This window comes from Xenia sp. Carnegie-2017, unplaced genomic scaffold (genome assembly GCF_021976095.1).
Source record: "Xenia sp. Carnegie-2017 unplaced genomic scaffold, XeniaSp_v1 HiC_scaffold_14, whole genome shotgun sequence".
NCBI classification, from domain to species: Eukaryota; Metazoa; Cnidaria; class Anthozoa; order Malacalcyonacea; family Xeniidae; genus Xenia; species Xenia sp. Carnegie-2017.
In genome coordinates this window covers 10,212,708-10,229,392 of record NW_025813447.1, presented here as the reverse complement: position 1 = coordinate 10,229,392, position 16,685 = coordinate 10,212,708, and the positions used below count along the sequence as shown (strand labels likewise).

The window sequence follows — 16,685 nt, the reverse complement described above, 5'->3', positions numbered from 1 at the left end:
CTTTTCCCCAAATCTTCTAGGAGAAAGTCACATACCGTAGAGTCTCGAAATAATAAGCTGCCCGGGCTATTTCAATTTTAAAAAGGTGGCTAATTTAATGGTGCGGTTACTTTCAGTGGAAGGATATTTCGAGACTCTAAGATATTTGAATTTTCAGACCCCCCCCCCATTCTTACTTAGAGCTTCCAACGGCGGTGAAAAAAAGAAAAGGCTGAACATTGTGTTGTGCAACAAGATGAATGACGTACAACTCATGACACTCCACGCAACGCTATTAAAGTGTATGAATTGTTTTCAGCAGAAACTGTGATCGTAATATTCTAATAATTGGATAATATTCTAAAAGCTGTATAACATTTGCACTAATTTCTGCCAAATCAACATTTATACTAGATAATTTTAATTAAATCAAATTTTCTTTATTGATATTAAACTGGAATTCATGATTATTATTGAATGTGATGAAAATTGACATGTTCTGAGAGCAGTAAAATGGGCAAGTTTTGTTGTTGCATATTCTAGCAACTTTTTGCTCATCTTGTGGGCATCCACTGAAGAAGGTTTTTAAAAGCCTTTTTTCCTCGTAAACCAGAATATTAAGACCAAAGGAATGATCAAGTCAGTTGGCAGATCATCATTTCAAGAGCTTTCCTTTTCAGTCATAAGTTTATGGATTAGGCTGACTATTATAACAAAGAACGTCCAATTAGATTAGAAAAGTAAATTTAGTAAAGTCAAAAGAACCAGTTGAAACTTTGGCTACCTTTCATGCACGAGAATGAGTTTATATAACCGCGTTTTCTTTTCTTTGATTGTGGACTAACTCAAGCATGAATAGACTACTTTAAGAACAAAGAGTAAATAGATAGATCTTGGATAATAACTGAACCAAATGCAATAATGACCAAATCAATTCAAGTGTTTTAGGGAACAAACAACTTTTATTTGCAAAGGTAGTTGCAAGAAAATTGTTATTTTGTAGATAAAACGTTTGTTACTTGCACCGCAATTAACGTAGCCGATATTCCGTCTTATGTCCAGCGTATCAGTGGCGTGCGTCACGAAGCCAGAGTAGGGCCCTGGGACCAATGGGAAAATACTGGCCCTTCTTAAAAAATATTAGCTATTGCGCAACAGAAAATTATTTCATAAGAATCATAACTATCTTCTCCTTTCTCTTTTGAGTTATAAATATCATATTTTCCTTCATAAATTATTTAATTATATGTTTAAAAGATAGTTATATTGAGTTTCATTGAAGTTGATTTAAATTTTATATAAATGGTTGGTCATTAAATAAATAGATCAGTAGCTAAATCATTGCTAATTTTATGCTGATTACCAAAGAATAACACGTGCAAAATGTTAATATGGCGGACGATTTTTAAATTCTTTCCAATTCAAAAATAAAGCAAAGGAATAGACCGTTTTCGCCCTCAACGAATTAATAAATGACACACAAGAATGACGCCGAATCATCAAACAAATTTAACTTTGTTGCATTTTAAAACGTTGTATAAGACGTCAAACTCACTTGACCTGTCTCGCATTGAAGGTGAAAAAGTCGTTTAACTGTCTCAATTCAGAGATTTTTCTGAAGAGCTAGACAGTATTTTGACAAAATTGATCAGTGACAAATGACTTAGGAATGTATCTTAATTTGCCAATCACAACAAATGATAACCACAAGCAAGTTAAGAATTATTAATTATGTCGCGTATTATTCATTATTTGCATGTGTTATAGTAATCAATAAACCTTTCGTTGCTTTTTAAATTGATAATAAGCTGAAGTTTTTATATTGCAGGAGATTATATTTTAGGAATGAAAAAAAAAAATAGTGAAAAGCACTTTCTAGCCAAAGTGAATTAAAAAAAATTAATGCTTGTTTTAATGCAAATTGCCACCACTAAAACGTTACAATCGGGAACAACTGAATACATGAGTATCCTCACCCTCCCCTCCCCAATTTACTTTTCTGTAGACGGTCCTGCTTTCACTTATCAAACTTGGTATCCAAGGATAGTGCAAAGTGTTAAAATATGCTCTCATATTCTTCCTGTAATTAGCAAATAATTAAGTCAAGTGTAACGAAGGAAAAACACTTGGAAAACAGTTAAACCATCCAAACGAGACAATTTGAAACGATTAATTTTTTAAAGACGAAAACTAGAAAAGTGAAAGCCAACCCGTAAAAACAACAAGGACGAAAAAGAAGGCAAGCTTTGTTTCAGGTGAAATAATGCCATGTAATAATCTTTTGAATAACGTCGCTTTCTTGGTCTTTACTGAGAAATATCAGACCTTTGTCTTTTTCTACAAACCTTGCCCTACGGGCTCGGTCTGTACAAGAAGACATCAGTCCGATATTTCTCCGAAAAGACCTCGCGCACAGCTATTAATGGCTTAGTATTGTAACTGGATTTCAGGGAAATTACATCGGGATTTCGGGGTGACTATGGTTGAATATCGAGGGAGCTAGTTAAGTAGCAGAATTTTGGGCTTATACAATTATTTTACTCGCACGCCCTATTTAAATCTCACCTTGTCTTGAAGCAAAAGAAACAGTTGGGGTTACCCAGATAATATGCAAACAATGGCAGCAAATATATTAGATAATCACAGCGAATATATAAATGACTCTTTTCAGTATAGAGTCACTCATTATTCAAAAATATGAAGACTATAGACTAAAAAACAGTCGATATGTAAAAGAAAAACCTCAAAACGCAGCAACAGCTGTGATATATACTCAATACACACTTATCCTCGTATCAAACATTTAAATGTCAGTACACTTTCACGATACTTAAAATTTATCTTTATATTCGGTACCTTCTTTAAGTTACAGCATTCTTTATTAACCTCTTCTACAAAACGCTTTCAAAGCCTCGGTAAAAGTACATTACTTACACGTTTGTAATTGAAAACAGCAGCGTGCTTCCGTGTCCCATCCTCGTCATTTTTGAAACCCAAAATGAAGCATTCGACTGCATTGCGTAAACTTTAATTATTGTACTCACATATTACCAATTGGCGAATTATCAAAGTCATTGTATCTCTTAATTCTCAAGTGAAGGTAGTTATTGTTTAGCAATGCTAGAGAGCATGAGCAATTCTGCTTTATACAATACATATGCATAAAGAATTGTTAATGAGTTCAATAGAGTTATTAATATGAAATTCAGCAGTATTATTCTATTGAAATGCTGTCACTGTTTGCTTATTGGTGGGTTGCAACCATCGTCCTGAGAGTAAGAGAACAATGGAATGCTGGCGATGTTGGATGAAATTAGCATTGTAAATAAGGAAAATCCTTTGTTAAAATCATCCAATATGGCGACTATGACGTACTTGCAACCCAAGAATTGCTTTGATTACCCTACGTTTTAACTTTCCTTCACTTTTGATGAATTTGAGACATGCACTGCTATATATAGAGAGAGCATGAAAAAATACTGAAAAGTGTATTGGTGAGTAAAGCCTAGGCCACACTATCGTCCATATCGACGAAAATCAGAACGAAAACTGCCGCAACCAAAATTTTGAACGAAAACTCGACGAAAATTTCGTTTTCGGTCATATTAGAAGAGTTGAACGTTTGACCTTTTTCGTTAACGAAAACGCATACTATTGGCTAATAATATCAGACTTTGTACTCAAACATGGCGGAGTGGCAAGAGGTTTTGATAAATCAGGTCTAATAGACTTTCTAAGATGTGTGCCAACTTTAGTGATGTGAGGTCTAATTAAATCCAAAATGTAGTCAAAATTTGTCGTCGTCATTCGCAAGTATTTTATGTGTCTATTTTCATTGTTCGGCTCTCGTAATTCTTTAATCAAGATGTTAAATAGTCCAAGACGATCACGTCGTTTATTAATTGGATGAATCCAGTATCGACGTTTGCTGTTGCTTGTTTTCAACTTTAAAAGCAGTAACTTTTTCTTAAGAAGAAGTAATCTTTTTCTTTTAGAGATCGCCATTTTTTCTAATCCGTCAAAAATGCCGCTTGCTTATTGGCCAAAAAAGTTTTGGCTTTGCAAACATGCTTGTAATTTTTCGTCGTGTCTGGCATGCATTTCGTGCACGAATTTTTGTTTCGTTTTCGTTTTCGTCAATATAGACGATAGTGTGGCCCAGGCTTAAAGGCAGTAATTTTTAAAAATAATTTTAGTATCGAGTAGGATTTTCTGCATGCTGTTGTTAATACGACTTGATCCTTTCTTACATCGCAAAAAAAGTTACTAAACTTATCAATATTAATATTAAAGAATGCAAAAGTCGACCCTACCTCAGAAATGTATTTTATTTCACATACAGAACAACTCCTCACATGAAAGGTGTTACGACAATTGCTCTGCATGACGATGGCAATGAATGGTGCATCGCAACCGCTGATAGAGATGGAGTCATTAATATTTGGAATTAAACGTTTGGAAATAAGATATTTCGTTCAAACAACAAAATCTGAAATGAAACCAAGAAACATCTAGGAGTGGAAAATAATCTCCGAATAACATTATGAACATGCTTAAATTTATGAAGGCCAAAATCACTAATGGCTGCTTCTTAGCATACACATATAGTAATTGATGTAACTCTAATATGCATGGCATAATTTGACCTTTCAAGTATAGTTTTATTTGTTGCGTTGTAACGTTACATAAGTTGAAAGAAATAGGAAAAAGTTATTAAAATATTTATTTCGAATACAACAAAAACGAATGAAGAACAAGTAGAAGAACAATCCAATCAATTAAAACTTACCTGTTTCAACACTGATAAGTGATTCTCAAACATTCGTCGTAACTTCAATATTTTACGAGATAGGATCTGCACATGCGCGAAGGTATTTCTACACTCTTCCTGAGTACCCCGAGAAAGGCCTATCGCAAATGATCTCGGGGTCTGATGGGCGGAAGGTTTTTACGTATTTGCATCCCCATGTAGGATAGCGAGGGGCTGAAATCTCCACCGAAACGTTAACATGCAGCGTTCTAGTGCCTTACGCTTAAGAAGGTATCGGAAAGCATGGACTGAATACGGGTTTTTCTTTGAATTTTATATTTGGTTTATCTCATAAAAGAAACTAGAACATTCAAGGATACTGCAAAGGTTCAAAATACTTCTGCCTCTTTGACTTAGAATTTAAACCAACTCTAAGCATGTTTATACGTTTTTTACATGTTACCTTTTACAATGTAACTTTCTCATGACTCTCTCGTGACGAGGAGAGCCTCCTCTTAAAATATAACTTTCTCATCATGAATAAAAGCATCCATGGGCTTCATGAGAAAAAGGGATTATCTACTTTTTTATAATAGTTTTTACAAAAATAACTTTTAACAAACCAAGCAATTTGTATCCTCTAAATTGAACCTCGCTTTCAACACTTATGTTATAAAATTTTGATTTATTTTGGATAGTAAATTTCTTTTCACCTTACAATATTTTCATGATTCAATCTAGAAAGGAACTTCTCTTCTCGAGCAATTTTGCGACTTAACAGAACACTTGTCTGATTCAAACAAATTCTTTTGATCGCATAGAGATAGCCGTCCAATTTATTATGTACCTAAGCGTATATAAAGCATTTTCAAATCACGTACAAAATTTCTTTCACATGACCAAATTACCGTCTATTTAAAGGATGTATGTAATAAAAAGTTACCTTCACAACTGAAGCAAACCCTCCTGGCATTAACTTCCCAAATGTTATGCAGGACAAATGTAACTTTGACGACAAACTGCATAGACCAACTCTTGAACACTGTTCTCGATTACTGTAAATAATCATTACGAAATGTTGATTAAATATTCTGAAGCAATTATCTATGAAATAAATTTACATAGATAATGCAAATTATTTTTTGACTCGGCGGAAGTGATGTACCATAGGAAGCAGAGATGATGAGTCAGCACGGGCGACGAGTTAGTAATATAAGTAATTAACAATTTAACAGTTGCACGTAGCACATGTCGTCATGAAGCAAGAAATGACACTCAACTGTTATTGGTTAGTTTCAGTAGATTTAATCGCAAATAGCAATGTACTACAAATTATGTAACAACGTAAAATTCAGTAAGAGTGAAAAATTCACTGATAAATTGATTGCAAAAAATTTCATACTTTTCCCTCCTCGCTATATGATGAAGTATAATTGTAAAAATTGGAAAACTCAAAAGCCTTCTCGAAAAATCATAGCTACGTCTGTCATGCTTATTATAAAAAGCTGACGTCAGTCAGAGTTAAGATGACTCTGAAGATGACTACCGCTAAGGTTGTCGAAACGTCAGTCTACATCAATACCAACAGTCCTTGTCAGGACTCTACTAACCTGGACGATCTTCATCCTCAAACATGTTACGATACTCCCAGGGTTAAACCATTTTCTTTATTACTGTTTTGTGTTAGTGACCTGTCATTTTTTTGGTGAAACTTGCCGACATTGTGAAAATATTAGCCTGTTAAGACCAATACATACGTGGAAGACACGCGATATCAATGACTATCGCACACGTGATGACCAACATTGCATACAGCTGTGAATCGAGGAAAATATTTGGATAAATTGATTGTAAAAGAAGCGTTGAGTGATTTCTAGGCAGCCGATGATGTATAAACAATTGACAAGCTTGAAATCGTCAGCTTGCAACGTACCACTTATGTCACAGGTCATAAAATTGCCGTGTTTTTCCCTAACTATTTTTAATTGCATTATTGCCTCCGTGGAGAATATTAATTACGTGTACGCACTCTCCAAAAACTCGTTTCATGTACTACTTAAATAAATATTACAGCATCAACTAATTTCGTTGATAGCGACGACTTTGTCAAATGACATCAATTTTAATTCTTGTGTTTTGATGGATATATATTTCTTTAATGCAAGACTTTTTGTCTTATTTAGATGTCCTTGAAAACATCAAATATACGTGGGTAGTATACATTATGCGCATGGCATTTGGCAAAAAAATCAAGGCAACTAATTAGCATGCGAATTATAAACGTAATATAAAAGTCATATAACAATTGCCAGAGTAGTTAGGAAAAGTTTAAGTCAAGTGTTACATTTCCGTAACAAAGTCGAAAGAAACAGGAAAAAATTTATCCAACAATTTATTTAGAAATACAACTAATAAGAAATGAGGAAAAGTAGAAGAACAATCCAATAAGTTAACACTTATCAATTTCACCTGTAATAAGTGACTTTATGGTTAACACACTTGATGTTTGTACATTCGATGAATTTTTCACAAGAGATTAATTTAACACATTGCGTAATTCGCTGAAAATCTCTACGTGCTTGACATTAAATTTTTAAGATATATTTTACCTACAACATCGATGAAATTAAATCGACATTAAAACTTCAAATCTAAACATTTATTTATCGGACGACCTCGACTGACTGTAGTACTTTGAGAACATAGAGATGTCAGCAATAGAAAATTAGTTCCTCAATCTCAAAGCAAACTAACACATTCCTTAATAACAATTTTATTCTACATCATGTATTTCTATGTTCCAGAAAAAACACATCGTACGAATCATGTAAAAAATCACAGCTCCGTCAAAACTAGCTTAAACTAGCGTACTGTGTCACGATAACCGGTTTGTTGGCTGCAAGCATTTAAGAAATGGCTCAACTTATCAAGACTGTTATTAATTTAAGATATTCACAACTATAAAACAGTTTTAAATGTTGAGTTTTGATTAATCATCTTCGATGTCTCAAAGTAATTTTACACACTTTAAATAAAGTATATTTACCGTTTGTAACAATTAACACATAATTCTTATATGATAATTGCGGTTAACCAACATTTCTCATTGTAACATAATTAGAATCTTAGAAAGTATAAAATGCTTCCCTAATCAAAGCATGTGCATTATCAGAATTCATCACATACAAAAGAACAGCTAAGCAGTGAATTAGAAAGATATAGCTATAAGAAATCAGCTGACATGAGAACAGACATTATGGGTGAGTAGAGCATTTATAAAAAAGTAAAGATGCGTTGACCTAGTCTCAAGTAAAACTTGATTTAACTACAGTACTACAGTCAAACGTCTATTTAACTGTTTATCCATGGTGATCGCAACAACAGACATATTGAGGGCAAGGGGAGCGGTAACTTGTTGACTAAAACTAACAAATAATTTTTAAAGAAATAATCAAAATTACTGTAATCATTCAAAAAATTCGAATCAAAACTTGTTTGATCTCTGTACATTTACTATAAAAATTAAGAGTATGTGTCGGCTTGAAATCGTCTTCAATGTGCATTTGTCGCTGCAGTACATTATGTGAGCTCAGCACGAACAGCACATCAATTGTTTTGTTTTAGATATTGATGAAGAAGTCATAAATATTAAATCACCGTTAAACTATTAGTTGCGAAGACAAATTTGTCAAACGACATAGTTCATTTAGATGATGGTGTTTCGATCGATATTTATTCAAAGAATATTTGTCATCCTTAGGTATCTTTGACAACTTCAAACATACATGGGTATTATGGATGCTGTTCGTTTTTGAAATGAGCGAAAACGTGAATGGGGGAAACAATGAGTTAGGTAAGACAACAAACGAAGGCTTTAACCATGATAAAATATAAAGTGACATATGAAACAATATAGTCAACGTATTCTATACGTCACCATTATAGTTTCAGTCCTCAAGGAAGAAGTTGTGTCGATTTATAATGAAAATTTCACAGACATTCGAAAAAACAGGGAGCCATATTATTTTAAAGTTCAACGATGCGTCATCGATAAAGATAAAAGTCCTCCACTTGCAAATTTTTGGCCCCAGCCAAGAACGACGATAGAAGTCGAGATTGTCGTTCCTGATTTAAAAAACGACACAAAATTCTACAAATATATTGTATATAATCACACTTCTTGTTGCAAGAGTACAAACTTAACAGCCTTGAACTTCGATCAACACAAGAATCTATATTCAAACGAAAGTAAGGATTTCTGAATTTAATTAAAATCTAAACTCAAATCTAAACTTGAAACGCCTTTCCTTTTGTGTTTACAGTTTACGACACAGAATTTACAACAAAAGTAAAATACAATCCACCAAACGTGAGAACATGTAATGACTATTGCAAGAATCCTCAACCTCGTTTTCATCTGCACAGTGAATATAGAAAGGTTCTTTTAAATTATCTCTTTATCCCATTCACTCAATGCTTGCCTGGTTGCAAAGCAACAAAAAACACAAAGAACATCAAAACACAAACCCTAGATGGTTCAACCCTATATGAAGTTGTCAGGGAACACGTATCGTGCAATTTTTGGAATACAAAAGTCCATAAAAGTCCACCTTCTAATAGCAGACGCAGTGATCCAGGTAAAAAATTCTCAATTATGATTGAAAAAATTAACCGAAAAGCGTAATGTGTGTAATTAGATGTCCACAACTTTTGAGAAAAATTGCAAAATAATCATGTTTTACGATTTGCTCCATGATCTTATTTCCATAAAATTTCTCTACAGAAAGTCGACCCCTCGTGCTAAATAAAGGATTATTTGTCTACATCACATCACCAAGAATGATGTTAGTTGCCTTCATTCTCTCGACTGTCCTCATCTCAATACTCATTCTGGACTGTAATCTGTGTCATCGTAAGAAAGGAATGATGTATTCTATAAAAAGTTGTGGAAAGAATGAAGAGTGTGAAGACTGCGTAAGAAGACAGCAGACTATGATAGAAATGGTTTAAGTATCAGTAGTTTTTGTGTCACATTTCGGATTGGAACAAGACATGAACAAATGAGGCAGAATGAAATTTATTAATAGAAAACTTTTGTAAAGAAAAAAACTTTTAGATGTTATGCTACGTTCGCACGAATATCTTGTTAATTAAGATATTTATCGAATGAGTTTACTTTAAATTTCTGTTACAGTGATATAAAACACAAATTATAAATATGAAGATTCAGAGCAATATAGCTTGTGTACACCTGGATGAATGGGCTTTGAAAGAAAATAAACTAAACACCTTTCATGGAGACTAATGCCTGGAGTCTTAATGTTGAGTAAATGATAAGTACAAATTTTTGGTAAATGGAAACTTCTGTATTCTCGCACATTTTCCATCGTGACACCAAGATGCTGTCGATACAAGTATTGGCTTAAGGATAGAGAAATTAAAGCTTTTTTGTCCGATTATTTTTGAAATAATCACAGATGAAAAACACCGTAATGATTTTAGGGCAAAAATATGAATATACGCGAAGAACGCAAAGTTTAAATCCGTAATTTGAATCAACCATATAAAATGTTTCATGAATTCCAAGAGATTATGAAAGAGGAAGCCGAACCCTTTGAATTAGTTTGGAAACTGTAACTGGCCTGTCATTTTGTATTATATTATTCTATTTGTTGGGTACTTTTCCGGCAAAGGGGAAGCGCGTGCCGCCGCTTCGTCCATCACTCTAAATCCGCCCCCCGTCACATTACCCCCCCTAAATTTCCATCAAAAGTAATTTAGTTTCAGGTATCATTGACTGAGGAATTAATCCAAAGTTAGTTAAAGATTTAAGTAAAATGTTTTGAACCTCGATTGTTTGCATGGAGAATTCTTCAAACTTATTGGCAAAACATCAAGCTAAATCGCTTTCATTTAACAATCATATTTTCGATATTGTGGATGAAAAATTCTAGTTTTTAGTTCACATTCACGTTACTAAGCAAAAAATAATTCGAAACTGACCACAATAGTAAAACCACAATGCGAAACCGAACTGTTATGATAAATAATTACATGCACATAAGCAACCATTTTCATTGTTTAGTTAACGTCACAATACTAACTAAAACGTTACTAAAGATAACCTCAATTAACTTGCCTAGCGCATATCATGTATGATAATGTATGATATAATGTTGTACACCAAACATATGTACTCCAAGATTTTAACATAATTATCGAATCCAATGAAAAACAGATCAGTAGCTACATCATAAAATAATGTATGATTACAACAAAACGAACCGTCTTTTAAAAGACTATTTAGAGCTAATGGTTAATTTGACTTGACTTGCCACGGCATTTTCACATGATTACAAGTTAAGAATGAAAGGGTTTTAAAATAAAATAAAGATATTTGCATAGACAGATTTCTTTTCATACATGCACACAATGCCTTTCACCATAGTAATAACACCAGGTACTACACCACTAACCACTATACCACCAACCACTATTTAAAAAACAAAATGTAACAAATTACATGAACATACTGTGAATGAAGCTTGAGTGAATAATATATTTCTGTAATGAAAAAAATCAGGTAGCCACTGATCAGGCCTGACCTGAAAAAAATCAGGTTGAAACCTTTCGTCGAAACTGACATAAAAACACATCATCCTTATTCTGACAGCGCATTTCGGAGGCAAGGAAGAACTTTCACTCCTTTCGAACAAACTGGAAGATTCCAGGTAGCAAAAAGTAGAGCAAATAAATAGAACCGACGCTTGGAGATTCATTCATACTTTGTACTCGGCTGCACATACAAGAACAGCTGAAGACTGTCAAAAAATAGCAAACCAAAGAAAATCGAAATTATTGTGAGAAATCGTTCGCAACGGGTGAGTCAAAACTACAGTTGTTGTAAAATTATCGGCAGTTTATATATTGGTAAATGTAATGATTTCTTCAGCGAATACTTTTTTAAAATAATAAAAATTGAGCACATGAATTTAAAATCTTACAAAAAAAACTGACAAAAATTATCTCACAGTAGGGCGGAGCTCTGATCTCATGCAATACTGAATGATAATTAATTTGCAGTAACTCTAACATAAGCTAATATACGTCATAAGATCTAATCAAGTTAGCTTGCTGTTAATAAAAACAGTGCCGGACCGGGGTACGTCAAAAAATAAATTACTGCAGCTCGTTTTACAATATAGTTACAAGTTTACAAACATTTTAGATGCAAGTGGATTGGTAAACTTATATTCATTAGAAATTCCGAACCGATAGTGTTTTTGAAAGTAGTTTTCGAATATAAAATCTAATTGAGCTATATAACTTTATTTTGCCGAACGCTGAATCCGCTAATGATTAAGAAACAAATTTTGTCGGCAAAATATTTGGGAATTCAACATACATAGACGTTTTCCGCCGTTCAAACAAGGATGAGGTTATTACGAAAACTCTCTATACAAAGAGATATTGAAACAATGACGCAAAAACGATGCTATGGGCCCACGCTTTCGATTCTTCTTTATGATTTGAATTTTACAATAACTTAATTAAGTGAAGCAAAAAATGTTTAAAGAATAACAAATCTTAACATTTTAAGTGCCAGTTAATAAATCATAGCGACATAAAATACTTTAAATACCATTTTCAACGGTTCCGGGATATATTGGTTCAAATATATTCAAAGTACTTATCAAAATATAAGATGTCTTTGAAGACTACTTTCCATCTCAATTGTGGTTAAAATCTTAAATTTTTGAGATTTATAAAACCATGCTATTGAAATTAGAGAGTATAAAAAGTCTTTTCCGAACTCATTATTTATAAAAGCGAAGCTAAGTTGTGAATTATAAGAAAGACAATACACCTGACATTGTACAAGATATCGTTGAGAAATCAGCTTGTAAAAAAGAGAACAAATGGGTGAGCAACGCATGTTTATTAATGATGGAGAAAATGCATCAATTTAGTCTTCAAAAAACTTATTTAATCAATTTCTTATAAATAAGACAGTTAGAGACACTTTCATTTCTTTTGACAAATTTTTTTGTTGACATAATTCTACGATTAATGATATTATTTTGTTAATAATAAAATTGAATGATTTACTGAAACACAATACACCATAACCCAACATCCCTTGTATTTTTTCACGATAAAATAAATGCTTCATAAAATGAGCAGTTCACGTGTGCAACAATGAGCATTAGACGATGAATTTTCTGAAAAACAATCTTTGTCTTCTTTAGGTGTCTTTAACAACTTTTTATATACATGCATAATATGTGTGGTGTTCATGAGCAAGAATGTGCATAGTGAAACAGAGAACAAGGCTACTAACAGTAAACCAGGTACAAAAACAAATAATGATTTGAATCATGATAAAAAAAATTTAACGTTAATATTCTTTTTCTATAGTTTCAGTCCTCAAGGAAGAAGTTGTCTCAATTTATAATGAAAACTTCACTGACATTCCCAAGGACAGAGAGCCATATTATGTCAAAGTTCAAAGATGTATCATCGAAAAAGATAAAATACCTACATGTTCATTATGTTGGCCCCAACCTATGACATTGACAGAAGTCGAGATTGTCGTTCCTGATTTAAAAAACTACACAAAATTTTACAAATATATTGTATATAATCATACTTCTTGTTACCTGGAAAAGAACTTAATAGCCCTGAAGTTTAATCTACACAAGAATCTATTTTCAAACGAAAGTAAGGACTTCTGTATTTAATTCAAATTTAAACTGAGATCTAAATTTGAAACGCCTTTCCTTTTGTGTTTACAGTTAACGACACAGAATTTACAATAAAAGTAAAATTAAATCCACCAAACGTGAGAACATGTAATGACTATTGCGAGCATCCACAACCTCGTTTTCATCTGCACAGTGAATATACAAAGGTTGTTTTAAATTATCTCTTTATCCCATTCACTCAATGCTTGCCTGGTTGCAAAGCAACAGAGAAAATGAAGATTGTCAAAACAGTAATATTAGATGGTTCAAAGCCGATTGAAGTCATTAAAGAACATAAATCTTGCAATCTCTGGAACAAAAAAGTCCAAGAGAGTACACCTTATCGTAGCAGACGCAGTGATACAGGTAAAAAATTTTCGATTATGATTGAAAAATTTAACCAAAAAGCGTTATGTGTGTGTAATTAGATGTGCACAACTTTTGAGAAAAATTGCAAAATAATCAAGTTTTACGATTTGCTTAATGAACTTATTTCCATAAAATTTCTCTACAGAAAGTCGACCCCTCGTGCTAAAAAAAGGTTCATTTGTTTACATCAAATCACCTAAAATGATGCTAGTTATCTTCATTCTTTTGGCTGTCCTCATCTCAATACTCATTCTGGACTGTAATCTGTGTCATCGTAAGAAAGGAATAATGTATTCTATAAAGAGTTGTGGAAAGAATGAAGAGTGTGAAGACTGCGTAAGAAGACAGCAAACTATGATAGAAATGGTTTAAGTATCAGTAGTTTTTGTGTCACATTTCTGCTAAAAAGGAAGACATGAATGAATAAAGCATCTGAAACCCGACCCATCGGAAGCTGTGTTGTTTGGGCAGGCTGCAACCCCCTTTCAGTAATTTCCAAAATTGTTGTCAAAATTTAACAAGCCCAGCTTTTCCCCGAATCTTCTAGGAGAAAGTCACATACCGTAGAGTCTCGAAATAATAAGCTGCCCGGGCTGTTTTAATTTTAAAATGGTGGCTAATTTAATGATGCGGTTACTTTCATTGGAAGGATATTTCGAGACTCTAAGATGTTTGAATTTTCAGACCCCCTACGCCATTCTTAGTTAGAGCTTCCGACGGCGGTTAAAACAAGAAATGGCTGAACATTGTGTTGTGCGACAAGATGAATGACGTACAACTCATGACACTCCACGCAACGCTATTAAAGTGTATGAATTGTTTTCAGCAAAAACTGTGATCGTAATATTCTAATAATTGGATAATATTCTAAATGCTGTATAACATTTTGCACTAATTTCTGCCAAGTCAACATTTATACTAGATATTTTTAATTACATTAAATTTTCTTTTAGTGATTGTAGTGATTATTACATGAAGTACTACCACCTTAGTAACCGCGCCTAGTTTAAGGTAATTACTTATAAAGAGACATTTTGTAGATATTAATTTAGTGTTGAGTAAAGCCTTATTTCGAAAGGTTGTTCTTTGGTGTTTGCTTGAATTCAAACTTTTACCACAATTTACTCAACACTACCTCCTTATACCTATGGATAAAGTTTTGAGACCTGAACGGTTTGATGTTATTCCGAACTCGCAAGGCGCTGCAAAACGTTGGACGCACTGGCTCGCGACATTTGAGAACTTCATCGATGCAATACCGTCCATTCCTGATACACGAATAAATAAACTACACATTCTGGTGAATTATGTCACCTCTGATGTTTATCAACTGTTCTGTGATACTGAAACCTACGATGAAGCCATCACCACGCTGAAAACCTTATATGTCAAGCCTCCGAACGAGATTTTTGCTCGGCATAAATTAGCAACACGGAAACAAAAGCAGGCGAAACCCTTGACGAATACCTACAAGAACTGAAACACCTAAGTAAAGACTGCAATTTTCGTCAAGTCTCTGCTGCTCAATATCGGGATGAAGCAATTCGGGATGCTTTCATTAGTGGTCTATTGTCGGGAAGTATTCGACAACGTTTACTGGAGAATAAACAGTTGGATTTACAAACGGCATTCGATCAAGCTCGAGCTTGGGATTTGGCACAAAAATCATCGGAGACATACAATTCGAATCCCTTCACAAGCGCTGCTGTTACGGCATCTAACGGACATGACGAAAATAATGAAGAAGGACTAAGCGAGAGGTATTTTTCCTCCACTTCACGTTCCGCTAAATGCTTCTTTTGTGGTAATAAGCAACATCCCCGGTCATTATGCCCTGCGAAAGAAGCTATTTGTAATAAATGTAAAAAAAGAGGGCACTACCAAAGAGTTTGCCGTTCGTCAGCAGTAGTCTCTAATTTAACGCAATCAGCTTACATAACTCTAGCTGCAATGGGGGAGTCATTGCTAAGTTCATGTATTGACATTCGTTTAAAAGAAAGAACTGTTGCAGCTCTGGTAGATTCAGGAAGTACTCACTGCTTCATACATCCTGATTTGGTTGAGCAACTCTCATTGACAGTTCATCAGACCAAAGAAAAAGTTACGATGGCTACATGTAATTATTCCACAAAAATGCAAGGATATTGTCTTAGTGATATAACGTTAAAAGGCCGGTTGTATTCTCAGGTTAAGCTATATATTCTGCCCAATCTGTGTACTCATGTTATTCTAACTTGGCAAGCCCTGCACGAAAGTGTCACTATTCAGTACGGTGGTTCTGCCCCTCCTTTGAAACTTTGCAGTTTAACAGCTTTGAACCTAGACCCCCCACTTTTGTTCCAACATTTAACAGAGGGTTGTAAACCGATAGCTATTAAATCAAGGAAATATAGCCGAGAAGACAAAGAATTTATTACAACTGAAGTACAAAGGCTTCTAGATGAAGGTATAATTGAACCGAGTGAATCACCGTGGAGAGCACAAGTGGTCGTAACTAGAAACGATCGACAAAAAAAAAAAGATTAGTGATTGACTACTCGCAAACTATAAATAGATTCACACACCTGAATGCTTATCCTTTGCCTAGAATAGATGATATCGTCTCTAAAATCGCTCAGTACAAAGTTTTCAGCACCGTTGATTTGAAAAGTGCGTATCATCAAGTCCCAATTCAAAAAAGAAGAAAAGAAATATACTGCTTTCGAAGCTAACCAGCGTTTGTACCAATTCCGTCGAGTACCATTTGGAGTAACAAATGGAGCAGCAGCTTTCCAAAGAATGATGGACAACTTTATCGCTAAAGAATGTCTAGAAGACACGTTTGTGTATCTTGACAACATCAC

General features: G+C 33.9%; 3 long non-coding RNA genes across 3 annotated transcripts; 1 reads left to right on the top strand and 2 right to left on the bottom strand.

Annotated features, from left to right (window-relative positions):
* Window positions 1-397: 397 nt before the first annotated feature.
* On the bottom strand, window positions 398-2,927 carry LOC124435622. The gene is made up of 3 exons (XR_006945098.1): window positions 2,914-2,927; window positions 764-819; window positions 398-683 (listed from the first exon to the last, which is right to left on the bottom strand). It is a non-coding gene; the product is annotated as an uncharacterized LOC124435622 (long non-coding RNA).
* On the top strand, window positions 2,886-15,884 carry LOC124435637. Its single transcript, XR_006945113.1, has 3 exons — window positions 2,886-2,958; window positions 6,590-6,595; window positions 15,873-15,884. It is a non-coding gene; the product is annotated as an uncharacterized LOC124435637 (long non-coding RNA).
* On the bottom strand, window positions 5,441-6,480 carry LOC124435621. Its single transcript, XR_006945097.1, has 2 exons — window positions 6,340-6,480; window positions 5,441-5,784 (listed from the first exon to the last, which is right to left on the bottom strand). It is a non-coding gene; the product is annotated as an uncharacterized LOC124435621 (long non-coding RNA).
* Window positions 15,885-16,685: the final 801 nt, after the last annotated feature.